We start from the raw sequence: 17,489 nt of genomic DNA, 5'->3' as shown, positions 1-17,489 counted from the left end.
GGGCACAGGCAGAGGGAGGGATCTCCCCACGGGGCTGGATCTCAGTACCCTGAGATCATGACCTGAGCCAAAACCAAGAGTCACAGCTCAACTGACCCAGACGCCCCTGACCGGTTGGTTTTTTTAATGCAAGGAAAGCATCAATAAAACAGGCAACTGCTGGGGCGCCTGGGTGGCACAGCGCTTAAGCGTCTGCCTTCGGCTCAGGGCGTGATCCCGGCCTTATGGGATCGAGCCCCACATCAGGCTTCTCTGCTATGAGCCTGCTTCTTCCTCTCCCACTCCCCCTGCTTGTGTTCCCTCTCTCGCTGGCTGTCTCTATCTCTGTCGAATAAATAAATAAAATCTTAAAAAAAAAAAAAAAAAAACAGGCAACTGCTAATGTTCAATCTTAATAAAAATTTAGAAATTCAGTACAGTTTATCACTGTCTTCAGCAATACAATTCCCCATCATTCCTAGGTACCAAAACTTCCACTTCAAAACATGAAGTGAAGACTAGAGGCAGAATAGAACAAAACGAAGCAATATTCTGATTTTGGAGTCTCCCCACCTCCATTTGAAAACAGGTGCCTATACTTATCAGCTGGTAATTGTCCTCAAATTGGTTCAGCTGTAGAAGCCTTGATTTCTTTGTTGTGAGAATGAGATGAGGTGACATAGGGGAGACTTCTGAGGTCATCCATAAAGATAAATGAAGACCGCTCTGGTAAACAGTCCCTGGGTGTCGAGACAGTCCTAAAATCCTGTGCTTCAATTAAAAATTGGAGAGATTTCTTGCTATGTATTCGAAGTGGAAATTTACTTTTATTTACTCTGCCTTGCACTGTGTGTGCTTTGCTAACCTGTTTGTGTTTTATCAATTTTGGTAAACCATCAGTATATCCTTAAAGATGGTCTCTCCCCTGCTGACGTTACTCTCCCCTTCTGTAACTTCTGTGGGATGTACGTTAGGTTTTCTTACTATATCATCTACATCACTCAACTTCTCTTTTGTAATTTCTCTTAATATTTTTGTACTGTAATTAGGGGCTTGAATTCATAATAAAAATCACAACATCCCAGGGCGACTGGGTGGCTCAATCGGTTGAGTGACAGACTTGTGATTTCATCTCAGGTCACAGGGATTGAGCCCCTCATCAGGGTCAGGCTCCCTCTCCCTCTGCCCCTCCCCCCTCAAATAAACAAATCTTTAAAAAAATATTCACAATATCCAGTTAAGTACTTCTTTCTTTAGCTGTGTATAACTCGCTACTTCATTTGTCCATTCAGCTTATTTCTGTAACCATCTTTTAGTTCCAGAAGACACAGAGCACTACCTAAAATGTCTCTTTTTTAATATGATCTTTTTCCATGTTTATTATCCCACATTTTTAAAGTCAGAAAATGCTCATTCTTTTAAATTCTTGGGATTCTAAAAGTGTTGTCTGTTGTTTCTGTCGACTCTTACTCATGGTGGATTATTCTGTAATTTTGAGATTTTATAATTTTTGTAATTGTGTAATTTTGAGCCTCTGCAGTAAGGGGTTTCATTGGTGGGCGTTCTGCATAGGCTGATTTAGGATCACTCGTTCCAGATTGCTTTTGCTTTTGCCAGGCCTCCCAGGTTGTGTTACCAGCCAGGGCCAGTTTTTATATTAATTCTCAGCTGAGGAAAGCATTCATATGAACCCCAAACCTCAGGGTTAACAGATCCATGGTTACAACGTCTCAGGGAAGCCCCTCTCTTCAACATAATGTGAGGCAGAAACAGAAAAACTTATCCATTTGCTATCAGACAGATTACTGCCCCCACTGCACAATCCATCAAGGGTCCTGGTTATATGTGGAGCTCTCAGCATCAGTGCCCTATTTGGGTTCCTTGGCTCAGTCTGGATGGCCTCCTTTTCTGTCACCAGGTGACAGTTAAAACTCAAGCCATTGGGAGCACCTAGGTGGCTCAGTTGGCTAAGCACCCAACTCGATTTCAGCTCAGGTCTTCATCTCAGGGTTGTGAGTTCAAGCCCCATGTTGGGCTCCATGCACATGGAGCCCACTTTAAAAAAAAGAGAAACTCAAGCCCATTGGATAGCTGCCCCCACCCTGTTCTCCTAAAAGAGCTCTTGATAATATGCAATATTTATTGAACATTTAATAAATGCCAGGTACTGTGCTCACACTTTACATCTTATTTCATTTCATTCTCATAGAAACTTAAGTATTTTTCTCATGTTATAGATGAGGAAACAGAGATAAGTAACTGGCTCTAGTTTATGTAGCAAGTAGCACAACTGAGAGCTGAACCCAGATCTATGTGAATTTGGAGTGTGCACTGTTAATTACCATACACTGCCACTTTGAGAACTTCCTCCTAGTGCCTAGACTAGTGCTAAATGCAGAACAGTCAGTCAAGGATTGTCTGCTGAATGAACACATTCTCCTTCAGTGCCTAAGTCTGTTTAGGGAAACGATGAGAATAATCAAGTATTTGGCAGATTACTAAGAGTAGAGATAACATTGAATGGCACTTGCAGTTATGCTTTATACTCTAATTGCAATATTAAAACGCCTGTCTTGTTGATTGCTTGTGAAAATGAATTTTGTAGTGATAGCAAGACACAAGACATTGTGTTCGGTAATTGTTACAATTGTCACCATCATCAACAAGACAGAACCCCTCTGAGAAGAACCCGTAAGCTAGTGGAGAACACACGCATACAGGACCTGGTGGTCAGCAAGGCATGATTAATGAATATTTAATAGCACAAGTAAAGAGTAAAGAGCAAAAGCTGATTGAGGTTCTGCAAAGTCAAAGAATGATAAATGCGCCTTTTTTGGTAACACCAATTCACTCCAAAAATCGAGGGTAGGGGGGAAGGCAGACACTATTTTTATGTCAAAACAAATATTATAGAACAGAATAAAAAAATGCAAAATTAAAAAAAAAATCTTTAGGTTCAAACACATGACATCACATAATGTTTGCTCTCAGGACTCGGCATCGTAACAGAGTATGAGAACAAAAGCAGATGTTTATACCGTGCTCGCTCCGCGCCACGCGTCCGTTATGTCACATCCTCATGACAGTTCTGTCGGGCAGGCATGATGAGTGCCTTCAGTTTATGCAGAAGCAAACCCAGGCACTGACAGGTTAAACAATTCATCGGAGCCCAAACAGCTGTCAGAACTGGGGCTCAAACCCAGGCTGAGGGGCTCAAGAGTCTATCCTGCCTCCGCTGGCCGCACAGATGGTGAAATTGGACAGGAAGCCTTAGGACAAACCAGGAGAAGGAGGAAAGGAAATTGGGAGTCTTTATTATCGGGCCTTAGACAAGTCCAGTTGTAGTCTGAGATAGTTGGTGAGATAAATTCTACATGACACATTCTCAAAAACTTATTTTTTTAAATAAACACTGTAGTTTAAAAAGTACGTAGTGGATACGGTCTTGTGTTCGCTTCTTTACTGCTTCAGGATTTCCCACGAGTTATTTCATGCATGTAGACTATTTCCCGAGTGGAATTCCAGTGTCTGAAGCAAGAGAATGTGTTACTTCTTGTGCCATCCTTACCACCACGGAGCCTGAGGCACACGACAGGTATTTATAAACGTTGGCTCAACTGAACTAAAATACTAACGTGTCTCTTTCACCTTAGGAAAAACATGGTCACATCACTTAAGATGATGTTTAAAATTTATTTAACAACAAAAAACCCCAGAAATATTATCTGGTAGGGAACAGACATAGAGGAGAAACTCCACAAACAGAGAGTATTTTTGTCTCTGAAAGACAAAATATGGTAAGAACAAGTCAGCAAATTTCAAAAAAGCATGAATTAGTAAAAACAACAACAACAACAACAAAATTAAATGAACCTACTGTACTTTCTGACCTAGAAAGTTTTGAGTCTGTAATTATAAATCCTGGCTGCTCATGTTATGCAAATTAAAGAAGAAAGGTTAAATATTTAAAGAAAATACCGAAGAACTGTTAATTTTTTCCCAAAGATAGAAATGAGACAGATGGAATCAGACCAACACCAAACTTATTTTAAACTAGCTTGCCTGGTTTTTTTTCTTCAACTACAATTTTACTAGAAAGGTTCACCTTCTCACATTCTTGACTGGCTTTCTCCAAGAGAGAAAAAACATAAAAGCTCATTCCATGCCCATTTAAAAGGCAAAAATGAAAGTCTTTGAAACAAATGGAATAAAACTGGTTCCAAGAAGAATCATGACTGGTCTTACTGAAATTAAGACATTATTTTATTAAGAGGACTGTCCTGAAATTTTAAAGGTAAAAGACCCTAAAATAGTAAGAGTAACCTCAGAGGTCCAAGTCAAAGTGGAGATATGGTTTGAGGATTTGTATAATGGGTATAAAATAGTGCACAGAATACAGGATATCACCCAGACTACTGAGTTTTGGAGTAACCTAAGCCCAAAGTTCTGCTAAAAAATGACCCAGAGAAGGGTCAGAGGGTCATACAAAGAGAATTAGCACAAGAAGATAACGTAGGAGAGCGGAGGAAGTAATGAGGTGGGAGATAAACAACAGTCATAAGAACAGTTCCCTCGGATTTGTTTGCCTTGCTTAAGCCTTTATTTCATATGAATTACCAATTTTGAAAAGGTTTTTTTTTTTTAAAGATTTTATTTATTTGACAGAGATAGAGACAGCCAGCGAGAGAGGGAACACAAGCAGGGGGGAGTGAGAGAGGAAGAAGCAGGCTCATAGCGGAGGAGCCTGATGTGGGGCTCTATCCCAGAACGCCGGGATCACGCCCTGAGCCGAAGGCAGACGCTTAACCGCTGTCCCACCCAGGCGCCCCTGAAAAGGTTTTAACCACAAAAACATTTGCACCTTCATGATTTCCTTAGTACATGCTTTTTTCTTTACTGAAAGGACGATATCCACTTTAGCCACCTTCAGAGAAAGCAGCAACTTGGCAGTGTCCCATCAAAAAAGAGAGGGCAGGCTCTTTTCTAAAAATGTAAAAACCAAGATCAATCTTTTTAAACTTTTTAAAGTAAAAAAGTTACTTGTTTCATGTTAGAACAAAGATTTCCAAATGTTTCCACTCTGGTACTTGTCCGAATTTTGAAGGCCACCTTTTCATGGCTTCCTAAAGGCAAAGTTTACTGAGTGCTTACGAAGTACATACAACCAGGTTCTGTGCAGTGTATGTAGGGGCAGAAAGGGAAGGGGGATCAGATAAAAAAAGCATTAAAAAGAAAACCACAGGCCCCAAATGGCTTCGCTTAGGCCAAGTCGCCAAACTGGGGCTTCATAACCTTAACCTACCTGCAGTTCCAACCTTCCCTAGAAATGTAGTCTTACCTGGTCAGTCAGGAATTTTCTGGTCAATGCTAAGAAGGTAATCTATCCCCCGAAGGAAGATGAGGTAATCCACTAATAAGACCCTATGTCCCCCCAAAAAGGTGACCTCACTTGAAATAATCCTTTTTTCTGCTCGTGATTTCCTTGTCCAGCTTTTTAAAACCTTTCCTGTCTACAGCCCTTTGGAGCTCCCCTTGACTTGCTAAGTAGGATGCTGCCTGATTCATGGGTCATTTTATAAAGCCAATTAGATTTTCAAATTTACTAGATCTAATTTTTTTAATCAAAGAATTAAGAGGTATAATCTGTGTCCAAGACTACTCACTCTATTTGAGAAGACAAATCACATGCACAAGAAACAACAGTAAAAGACAAGCTATTGGTAGCTACAGAGAGTCAGGAAAAGAAGGAAATGATAAAGCCCAGCAGAAATAACACTGGGCTGCATGAAGTGAAATCTGAGTTCCAATCCGAGCCCTGTTCACAACTTGTGTGAAATGCTCGGGCAAGACACCTCTCTGAGCCTTAATTTTCTCAGCAATAAAAACATGCGCCCTTTCAACTATAACTATTTATGCCACTATTTTTCTTAACTGGCTTTACTAAAAAAAATAATAATTATTACGATGGTCCTTAAGCACTGACATATTATTTTTATTTACAATCCCAAATATGTAAAAACAGAATTTTTATGTGCTTATAACTCTATTAAACAAAAACAAATTTAAAAATTAATAAAAGTAAAAAAATCCCAATAAAATTAAAATAGCATCAATTTAGTATGATGCTCACTGCTCTGTAAAAATTCGATTTCTGATCTGAACTTGAATATGGTATCGACCGTGACGACCTTCAACAAGCTTATATTATTTTCTTATAGCTCATCAAAATGAACATTCTAATAAATTCACTTTTTTTCCTTTTTGCACTTCTCTGTATCTTACACATCTTCTGTAATAAACATGCATTTTTTTCCAACTGAGTTTTTAAAAATCATAGTTTTATTGAGATATAATTCACATTCCCGTAAAATTTACACATTTAAGATGTACAATTCAACAGTTTTTGGTATATTCACAAAGTTGTGCAACACCATCACAATAAATTTTGGAATATTTCATCATCACCCCAGAAAGGATCTCCCCTCTCTAATACTCGCGTATCTATTAATAGTCAATTTACATTCTCTCAGCTCCCTCTCCCTCAACCCCATGCAACCACTGAACCATGAATCTACTTTGTCTCCACATATTTGCCTATTCTAAATATTTCATATAAACGGAATCATACAGTATGCAGTCTTTTGGGACCGGCTTCTTTTGTTTAGGATAATGTCTTCAAGATATATCCATGTGGTAACATATTATCAACACTTCATTTCTTTTATTGCTGAAATATATTCCATGTATCAACATATCACATGTTATCCATTCATCAGCTGATGGACATTTGAGTTGTTTCTACTTTTTGGCTATTGTGAATAATGCTGCTAAAATCATTCCTATACAAGTTTTTTTTTTTTTTCCCCTTTTTTGAACACCTGCTTTCAATTCTTTTTGGTATATACCTAAAAGTGGAACTGCTGGGTCATATGCTAATTTGGTATTTAAGTTATTGAGAAACCACATTTTTCACAGTTGTCATACCATTTTACATTCCCACCAGCAATGTATAAGGGTTCCAATTTCTTCATCTCAAGGTATGAAGTGATATCTCATTGTGGTTTTGATTTGCATTTCCATGATGGCTAATGAGCATCTTTTCATGTGTTTACTGGCCACTTGTATATCTTTTTTGGAGAAAGGTCTATTCAGATACTTAGCCCATTTTTAAACTGGATTACTTGTCTTTTCATGGAGTTGTAAGGCTGCATTATTTTTACACTCAGAAAACACTGCAGGGGTGCCTGGCTGGCTCAGTCGGTACAGCATGCAACTCTTGATCTTGGGGTTAAGTTCGAACCCTATGTTGGGTGTAGAGATTACTTAAAAATAAAATCTTAAAAAAAGAAAAGAAAACTTTAAAAAGCCTTGAACATATGCCAATTTTTTCTTTTTAATCACTAGGAATGTAACAGGGTTAATATAAAAATAAAGAGTTGTGTTATTAAAGAAACCTTCTCCATTCCTGACAGACTCCTTTACTCACCTCTGGGGAGGTAGACTGATTGATCTGTTTGGTAAATTTGGTAATAACTAAGCTTGGCTGGCTCAGCCACCTTCTTTCTTCCTCAAGTGAGCCTGCCCGCAGAGAACACACAGTGCTCTGCTCTGTTGTTTTAGCTGGGCAGGCACCTGGACAGGAAAAGACATGGAGGAGATTAAGAATGAATCAAAATATTAGATAGATGGACAATAAGGACAGGTGGGATGGGACAGGCACTTCAATACAGGTACAAAGACCAGGAGTTTTTTCGGAACCTGACTGGCTGGCTGGGGAAAGCATGAGGAGTAGCTGGAGGCCTCCTGAACTCATTACTGCCCGTTTCAGCTCAAATCCCAACTCCCAAGCCTTGTTACCAGTCTCTCAGCAACCCATCTCTCTAACTTTATTCCCTACTAGTCTTCCATAAAACTTCTTCGCTGATGACAATCGGCAACTTATTTACCCCTAAAGTTAACAAGGATTTTTAAAAGCGAGATATGCGGTACTGGTAAGGGTTCAATGAAATACACGTTGACTGATGCAGTCTGCTCAATCTGAATGTAAATTAGCACAACTTATCAGAAAACAACTTCACAGTACGTAGCAAGAATATTAAAACAGTGAAGACCTAGTAGTTTTATTTCCGAAAATCGATGGTAAAGAAGTACTCGGAATACCAACAAAAAAAGAAGAAAAGAAAGGAGGGGGGGGGAATCCTCTATGCACAAAGATGGACATGGAGGCATTCTTTAAAGGTTTATTTTGTTCCAGGAACTGTTCTATATTATTCTAGACACATTACTTCAGTTAATCTTTGTAACTCCTATGAAGTACATGAGAAAACTAAGGGGTAAGGCAGTTCCATAGTTTGTGCAAGGTCTCTGTGGCAGTGAGTGAAAACTTGGAAACAATCTACATGTTCAATAACAGAGGAGAAACTAAGTAAATTAGCCTATGCTCCAAGTGTTACAAAGTCACAAAATATGTACATTATGAGTCTATGATAAAATGAGGAAAGCAAAATCTGAAACAAACCATAGATAGGATCTCAACTGTGTCAGACTGAGCGTAAATATACAAAAATGTTAACAGTTCCTTTTCTTGGTTAATGAGAGTACAAGTGATTTTTTTTCTTTTTTTGCACTTTTCTGTATTCCGCATATTTAAAGATATATTTTTATACTCAAAATTTTTTTAAAAAGTTGAATCACAGGGCACCTGGATGGCTCAGTTGGTTAAGTGTCTGACCCTTGATTTCAGCTCAGGTCATGACCTCAGGTTCGTGACATCGAGCCCCATGTTGGGCTTCACGTTCAGCAGAGTCTGCTTAAGATTCTCTCTCCCTCTCCCTCTGTCCTTCCCTCCTGCTTGCACATGCATGTGCTCTCTCTCTCTCAAATAAATAAAATCTTTTTTTTTAAAGTTGAATCAGGGGCCCCTGGCTGGCTCAGTTCGTTAAGTGTCCAACTCTTGGTTTCAGCTCAGGTCCTAATCTCAGGGTCCTGGGATCAAGCCCCATATAGGCTTCATGCTCAGTGCAGAATCTGCTTGAGATCCTCTCTCTCCCTCTTGCTCTGCCCTCCCCATGGCTCTCCCTCACGTGCGCACTTTCTCTCTCCCAAATAAGTATAATCTTTTAAAAAAGTTCAATCAAGAACACATATTTTTTAAAAATCACTAATGCTACCATTAATCTAAATATTAATATTGTTCACCTCTTTAAAAAGAAAATAATACAGGTACAAACGTTTAGCAAATTTAAAACAAAACACACCATTTACTAAGTGCCTTCTGTATGCTACACACCATGGAAGGTAGTCACTTTGACACACACATTATCTCGTGTAATACACTGTGGATTTTCTTCCTTTGGGGACGTGTGTTTATCCACCATTTCAGAAGACAGCCGTTGCTTTATTTGTTCTATTTTAAAACCATCAAAGAGTTGCCTGATATATTTGCCAATAACCTAGAAAAACAGGAGTTCTTACAAAGCCATTTTTCAAGGGCACAAAGTATAGACCTCTACTGAGGACCTTTACAGATCTTAGAAGTGAACTCATCTCAACTGTTACAGAATCTGTCCCTGTATGCTTACTAAATCATAAGTCAAAAAGGTGGCATTTGAAATTCCGACAAAATAAAAAAAAAAAATTCTACACAATATTTACTGAATTAATTACAAATTATACTAACCAACAAGTTTTTCATGGATTTTTCTTTTCCTGTCTAAAAAATTAGAACAAATCTACATAAAGCTGTTTCTGACATTAAGAAAGAAAATTATGTAAATATACTTGGAGACGCGTATTTTTCATTAAGTATTTTGGTGAAAATGCTGATTTCCATTGTATTTCTTACAGTACTTAATACAATACTGCTCACCTATGGGCTCAAACATTAGCCATTAAACTGATAGGACCTAATGCTAGGTTTGGATCCATTCACAAGCCACCATTTCAAACTTATTCACCAAAATGTATATAATGTTGTATTGTATACATACACATGTATACTGTAAAGTGTAGGTTCGTATGGATTATCAGTAAAATTAAGTAATGAACTCAACTGCATAAAGAACATAATCCCTACAGCATCAAACACAATTTTAACACTAGTTTTAAATCGCAAAACCTAAGCCAGCAGTTCTCTTGCTTAGTTTCTATTCTTTTGAACAAGAAGTAAAAATTCATTAGTTCTGTCATTTCCGAAGTTATTAGGAAATTTCAAAATGAGTTTAGGCCGACATATTTACTCTTAATTAAGGCTCTCATTGTCTCATATAGCCCTTTCAATCCATCCTGCATCCCAGAGGCAGATTTCTCTTTTGAAAACAAGTACCTTTGTGTTTTACAATAAAAACAGTGACTTGATACACTTGTGGAATGAGTATTTCTTCATGTCTCAAAGATCTATGATGACATCTCACTGTCTGGCCAGTGTAGCTAGCATCACCCCAGTCTTATGTTGTTACTGGCACCAAAACACTCTGCATCTCAGATGAGCCCTGACATCTCCAGCAGGTCGCTACCAACGTCCCATTATCTGGCTCTCACTTCCTACCCCTTTGTACTGTCACTCACTTGCCGCCACCCCCCCTCCCGCCATTACCCAGTCCGAGCACATCAAGAACTCCAGACTCCTGCATTTTTGTCTGGCCTAATAGTGACATGATGATTTCTATCTAGAGCATACTGAACGTTAATGGAAAGGCAGAAACAGAGACAGGTGTAAAAGTGAGTATGCTTTCTTTTAGTTCTTCAAGAGAATATATTTTGATTGGGTTTTGGGAACAGAAAGACGGCCAGAGCAAGGCAGTTTGCTCTAGGTTACAAACCAATAGAGAAAAAATTTGTCCCAGAGAAGGATACGTTAGGGTGCTTTAGAAGATTGTTGATAGAATACGATTTTCCCCAAAGATGTTTTATTTCAGTGGTGAATATTTCCTGAAGAAAACATATACGATAAAAAGAGATACTATTAAATATGTTCTGGTATAGCCTATGTCTGTGTCCTCAAAGTATATCCCTACTCAGTTTCTTCCTGACATATCCGTGAGGCATCTTAAGTAGGATGAGAGACCAATGGATTCTGACTTTATTTTTTTTTTTTTAAGATTTTATTTATTTATTTAACAGAGAGAGAGAGAGACAGCCAGCAAGAGAGGGAACACAAGCAGGGGGAGTGGGAGAAAGAAGCCGGCTCCCATCGGAGGAGCCTGATGTGGGGCTCGATCCGAGAACTCTGGGATCACGCCTTGAGCCGAAGGCAGACGCTTAACGACTGAGCCACTCAGGTGCCCCGGATTCTGACTTTAAATTAAAGCTTCTGTTCAACTTCAATTATAGAAAAAAATACTAATTTTTGAATAATCGTGTTTTCCTCAAGTTAAAATTTATCTACCTTTTCTCTTTGGAGCATGATTACTTTTGTAACAGAGAAGGAAGGAGAGGAAAGAGGGAAGGAGTAAGGTTTGTACTCCTCCCCCACTTCAAGTCTATAATAAACCATGACCTGTTCTGACTTCTGAACTTTCACAGAAGACAGAAGAATAGAAAGAAACAAAAAGATGAGGTAAGGCAGAATAGTTTTGGGGCGTTCTGGATATCTTTTCACATATTCTGAAGAGCTAGAACAAAAGAGAAACTCTCCAGCAAAGGCTAAACAAAATACAAAATACTATACAAGTGCATGGAAGCTTTAGTTATAAGACAGACATTCTTAGAATATTTGTTTCCTCAGCCTCGATAAGTGTTCCTGGAGCAGAATTCTTGCTCATGTTTTGCATGCATAGGTATATACTCTTTGAAGCTGTCAGGGAAGGTAAGCCATTTTGACAAAGGTAAAGCCTTGTTGGGGTTCACTAGGGAATCCAGATGTTTTCCGCAGGCATACAGCTGAAAAAGGACAAAAAGCAGGTAGGCATCAAAATCCACAAAATTATAATTAAACAAGAGGCCACCTGATATAATTAAAAACGACCTCCTGGGGCACCTGGGTGGCGCAGTCGTTAAGCGTCTGCCTTCGGCTCAGGGCGTGATCCCGGCGTTCTGGGATCGAGCCCCACATCAGGCTCCTCTGCTGGGAGCCTGCTTCTTCCTCTCCCACTCCCCCTGCTTGTGTTCCCTCTCTCGCTGGCTGTCTCTGTCAAATAAATAAATAAAATCTTAAAAAAACAAAAAAAAAAACCTACCTCCTGAATTGAATGCTGTTTTACTTTACGCAAACGTGAAAGAGATCTTTCTCTGGCTTCTGAAAATATAAGCTTTGGCGGATAGACCTAGGAGACCACTTTTTAAGCTACAGTTCAGATGTAAGACTAAGAAGAGAAACCATTTCTTTTCTCTCATCAGTCACAAAACATGTATTATAAGATTAAATTAAGGAAGTCACGTGAACTTGTGCCATGAATTTTGACTCTTTACAGTGCTTTCCCAATGCTATAGGTATAGCTCTGATTGGGATGGCAAAGAACTCCACAACAACTTTTTTTTTTTTCTAACTACCAGAGCAAAAGGATGTAAGTGATTACTTTGTAAGGTGTTGAAGAAAATAAAGCGCAGTGACTGAATTTGGATTAAGAAGTCACAAATGAGTAGAAAGCCTTTTCCAGGAAACCCAATTTTGTAATTTACTGGTCAGCATAGTTTCCACTCTTCAACTGAGTTGAACGTGAGGGAGGAAATCATGATTACTTGGTATGAATCCTTTTAAGACCTGAGTTAAGTAAACCATCTTCATGCTCCACAAGCAGGGAAAAGAAAAACAACTGAAGGAAGTAATCTTTGGTGCTTCATAAGGTACAAAAGAAATAACTCCACTAGGTTTCAGTAAATAAAATATATTTTCACAAAAATAAGTTCTCATTGAAAAATCTTTTTTTTTTAAAAGATTTTATTTATTTGACAGAGACAGCCAGCGAGAGAGGGAACACAAGCAGGGGGAGTGGGAGAGGAAGAAGCAGGCTCATAGCAGAGGAGCCTGATGTGGGGCTTGATCCCATAATGCCAGGATCACGCCCTGAGCCGAAGGCAGAGGCTTAACGACTGCGCCACCCAGGCGCCCCCTCATTAAAAAATCTTAAGCAATGTTTTTCGCTTCACCTAAAAACTTTTTTAAAAAGATTTAGTTGCACAGTTTTAATACCTGTAGAAAAGTAGCAAGAAAAGCAATGTATGCATAAAATAAAAATGTTAAGTGGTATGCTCCAAAATACTCAGAAAAAACAGCATTCTTCATCTTATCATAAAGTTCACATATTTTAAAGAAATTATTTCAAAATCTACAATATAAAAGATGCTGTAAAATGTTTGCCTTCATTCAAATGAGAAAACCACAGCCACTGAATGTACCGAGTTCTCTAGATGCACCTAACAGAAAAAAAATTATTTAGCTAGGTAGCAGTCTTCCAGGAAAAACAGGCTAAGCATTCTCATAAGAGAATTTAACAGCTACAACAAAATATTGCTAATTCCTAAAATCACCTAGGTACTGTCCGTTAAAATGTTGAAAGACCAAATGGCAATAAAGATGACGATATTTGTCGCTTACTGCTTCAGCGTTCTTCCTACAGTCAAAAGGAAAAATAAACTTAATTTGTCAGTATTTTGACAGACACATTACTATCTTTCCTTTCCACATGGCTAATGAAGGTGAAAAACAGGAAGTCCTAAGAGATGGCAGGGAAGAGCGGGTGATGCTATAAAGTTTCCATCTCCAAACATGTTAAAGAGCAGAATCTCACAACTGTGATTGAACAATTTGAGAAAGCTCAAGCTATTGTAAGATTCAGAAAAGTTTTACATGAGGTATTTCTTTTTTGTTTGTTTGTTTTAGATGGTTTGGACATGATTTTTCTTTTTTCTTTCATTGAGGTATAATTGACGAGTGATGTACTTTAAAAATATTACAAATAAATTATTTCAAATGCATGGAAAACAAAAATATTCCCTGGTTAAAAGGAAATATAATTTTCCCCAAGGGAATGATTACTAAGTAAAGAAAAGCCTATATTTGTGTGACTCCTCAGGGCTCTACACTGGAGAGAATGCTCCACAACAGTATCAAGACACAGACACAGTGAGTATGTGAGCGAGTAGAGTTTCTCCATAAAAATAAAATCCATGGAGAGGCCACTTCAGTCACTTAAGATCTTCTTTAAAAACTGAAAATTGCCAAACTCTCAATTACTCTTCCTCAAATTAAAAAAAAATTGGCTCAGACTAATTTGTAGGAACATTTTCTTATACAACTAAAATGGTGTCAGTGGTCATCTAGATTTAAATACAAATGAAAACGCCATATTCTCCTACCATAATGTGCACGTATGTGTCACCAAACAAGCAACATCCAATCACTACCTCCTCCCCCAGTTCTGTCTCTGATCCTTTAATACTCTACACACTGCGAACATTGTGCCAGATCTATCATGACCAGACTTTGCAGAGGAATTTTGTTTACTGACCAGGTAATGTAAGATTTCTTTATACCGTAAAGGTTGGGGAGGGGACATTTTTCTTAGATTATTTTAAATATTAATTAGTCTTTCAGGTGAATTTTGCCACTGAATTTTAATATTCAATGTATATGTAAACAGTGCAAATCAAGTAGTATTTAGGGAAGCTTAATAGGATATACAAGCCTAGGGGCGCTTGGGTGGCTCAGTCGGTTAAGTATGTCACTTTTGATTTCAGCTCAGTCATGATGGAGCCCCGTGTCTGGATCCAAGATGGGCAAAGCACCTGCTTGGGATTCTCACACTCTCTGCCCCTCCCCCTGCTCGTGTGCTTGGTCTCTCTGAAAAATAATGAATGAATGAATGAATGAATGAATGAATGAATATACAAGTCAAGACAGGAATAATGATGGGTCCTGAGGTCAGTGAGCTGCAGGGTTAGTTTTCCAAGAGAGTTATCTTTCAGTTTTAACAGCTCAGAACAAGAGATGGTTCCACGCAAATCATCCCGTTGCAAAACAACTTAAAGCACATACCTAGACAGCTTGTCAGTAGTTTTCCACAAAAAGTTCTATATTTCCCTCAGGTCATGATCTCGAGGTCCTGGGATCAAGCCCCAAGTTAGGCTCCTTGCTGAACAGGGAATCTGCTTCTCCTTCTCCCTCTGCCCCTCCCCTCTGCTAATAAAATCTTTAGAAAAAAATAGTGCCGGATTTCCTTTTATATTTACCTAAACCACCACACACATGTCACTTGTTTGCTAATAATCAGGCTCCCAGGGTTTTAGAGCCAAAAACTATACCCTGTCTTTCTGAATTTTGCTGAGAAGATTTTCTCTTTCCTTTGACAAGCAATGCAGAGGAGCACATTTACAAAACTCTGAAACTGACCAGAAACTGATTCAGAAATAAAGTCTACAACAGCAGGAACTCTACCTGTTTACAGTAAAGTTCAATCTTCTGTAGGTCTTCAAGCTCTCCCTCCTTCATAGCCAGGGGCAAAGGAGACAGAAACTCACACAGGCCTTGACACATTGTTGACATGCAGAAGTCAATAACTGTAACAATGACACCCCAGGAAATGACTGAGCGTTCTAATCATCTTACAACCCTCACGAAACATGCACTCTGGCACCTGTTCATCCTCCTCAGTGTGAATACAGTCAACACTAAGAGGAAGAGACTTCTTGGAACTTTCTTTCTGCCATACAAACTTCTCAGTATGAATATCACAACACTTAAGAAAAGGATTTTTTTAAACTTACCCCCCTGGATTTACCCCGGACTCTCAGGGTAGGAAGACACCTTAAAAATCATACAGTAATCCTATAGCTATATGCTGCCCAATATGGTCTTAGCCATTTGCTAGCTATATGTAGCTACTGAGCACTTGAAATGTGGCTGGTTGGAATTCAAATGTACTCTAAGTATAAAAACCAGATTTTGTAGATTAAGCATGAAAGAATGCAAAATATCTCAATACTAACTTACCAAATTGATTACACCCGAAACTGCATGGGTTAAATAAAATATATTATTAAAATTAATTTCACTTGTTTCTTTTTTATTTTGTTATTTTTTATTTGGGAAACTTTACATTGCTCATATGGCTTGCATTATAGTTGGATTGTTACAGACCTCTAGTCCCTATAGCAATGCTTACAGACTCACAGCCTTAGTTCTAATAGCAAACAAGAGCTATCACTTGACATTTCCCAATTACAACTACCATTTAAAAACCAAGAGAGGGGTGCCTGGGTGGCTCAGCTGGTTGGGCTCTGAATCTTGGTTTTGGCTCAGGTCATGATCTTGGGGTTGTGGGGGTAGAGCCCCATGTGGGGCTTCTTGCTCAGAGGGGAGTCTGTGTCTTTTCCTCTCTCTCTTCCTTTGCTCCCCCCACCACGCACACTCTCTCTCTCTAAAATAAATAAATAAATATTTCAAAAAATAATAAAAATAAAAGCCAAAAGCAGTATTTTCTTTTCTGGATCCATTGAGATTATAATAAAAATAACTCAAGAAGAATGTAAAAATAGAATCACCTTGCCCTGACACCATTTTAAAGAAAGATTACTTGACAAAAAGGCAAAATAGGCAAAAATAGCACAGGATGCAAAAACTACACCTCTTAAGAAAATAAAGTGGGAAATACACAAACCAAGTTTTTCTGATAAAGCAGATCTGAATGCTGATTATAAGGTATAGCTTTAAAGTGAAATTAACATTTCATTCATTTCCAGTAGCTAGGGCCTCAGAAAGATATGTAAGATCTTGTCTTTATTATTTAAGTACCTTCAACCACAACCAGCCACTAACATTATAAAAAGGGAAATACTTATAACCTAATTCTCTTGTCCAAAACTTAAAAACAAAACAAAAAACTCAAACAAAAAACACAACAACAAGGGAAAAAAACACAACTCAAAAGGAAGATAAGAAACATTAATTTCTCCAGGGCTAGGTAGACTACCTTTGGTCCACAAACCTTATGAAACAGGAAAACATATTTTAAAATAAATACCTTGCACCGCAATTTTTTTAGAAGTGTACTTTAAACATGAGAAACTCAACAACACATTTCTAGAAGCAAACCATTTCTTCCTCTATCATAAGACATCTTTCTTCTTTATTTGATTTAAAAGTATTCAAGCCCCCAGGGCTTTCAAGGAAAAAAACCCACTGTATTTATGAATCTATAAAAATATTTTTAGAAGGGTAGAGGAGGAGACAGCTCTTTAAAGAATGGAGGGGAAAAGCATTCTCAGGTGTCCAGAGGATGCAAGAGTCACCTCTAGAAAACCATCAATGGGGAAACTGAAAAAAAAAAAATTTTTTTTTTTTTGAGGAAATTTAGACCAAGGAGAACCTAAGGCTTCCACCATTCCATGGTGTCCTAGCAAATTTATAATCCCCAAAAGGCCATACGTAGTTGGCTGTCAATTTCTTTATCCATTTTGAGATGCACCAGCTGAGTACCATCTTCAGACTTCAATTTGCTAGGTGATACATTCCTTAGAAACCTTTTCCTCGTGCATATAAATACCAAGCTCAATTACGTTCCCAGTCGAGTAAG

The 17,489-nt window shown here is 38.3% G+C and overlaps 1 protein-coding gene across 3 annotated transcripts in view; it reads right to left on the bottom strand.

Moving 5' to 3' along the window:
* Positions 1–17,489, bottom strand: part of CNST (consortin, connexin sorting protein) — a 112,630-nt gene that overhangs the window by 93,775 nt on the left and 1,366 nt on the right. Inside the window, exon 2 of one of the 3 annotated variants that reach the window (XM_048225259.2) lies at positions 7,466–7,611. The exons of the other annotated variants lie outside the window; for them this stretch is intronic. The gene's annotated coding sequence lies outside the window, so the exon portion shown is untranslated. The remainder of the gene's footprint in view (positions 1–7,465; positions 7,612–17,489) is intronic. 3 annotated transcript variants of the gene reach the window in all.

Source organism: Ursus arctos, unplaced genomic scaffold (assembly GCF_023065955.2).
Source record: "Ursus arctos isolate Adak ecotype North America unplaced genomic scaffold, UrsArc2.0 scaffold_2, whole genome shotgun sequence".
In the NCBI taxonomy this organism is placed as follows: Eukaryota; Metazoa; Chordata; class Mammalia; order Carnivora; family Ursidae; genus Ursus; species Ursus arctos.
The sequence above is the reverse complement of the archived record's forward strand: the minus strand, read 5'-3'. Positions and strand labels throughout refer to the sequence as shown.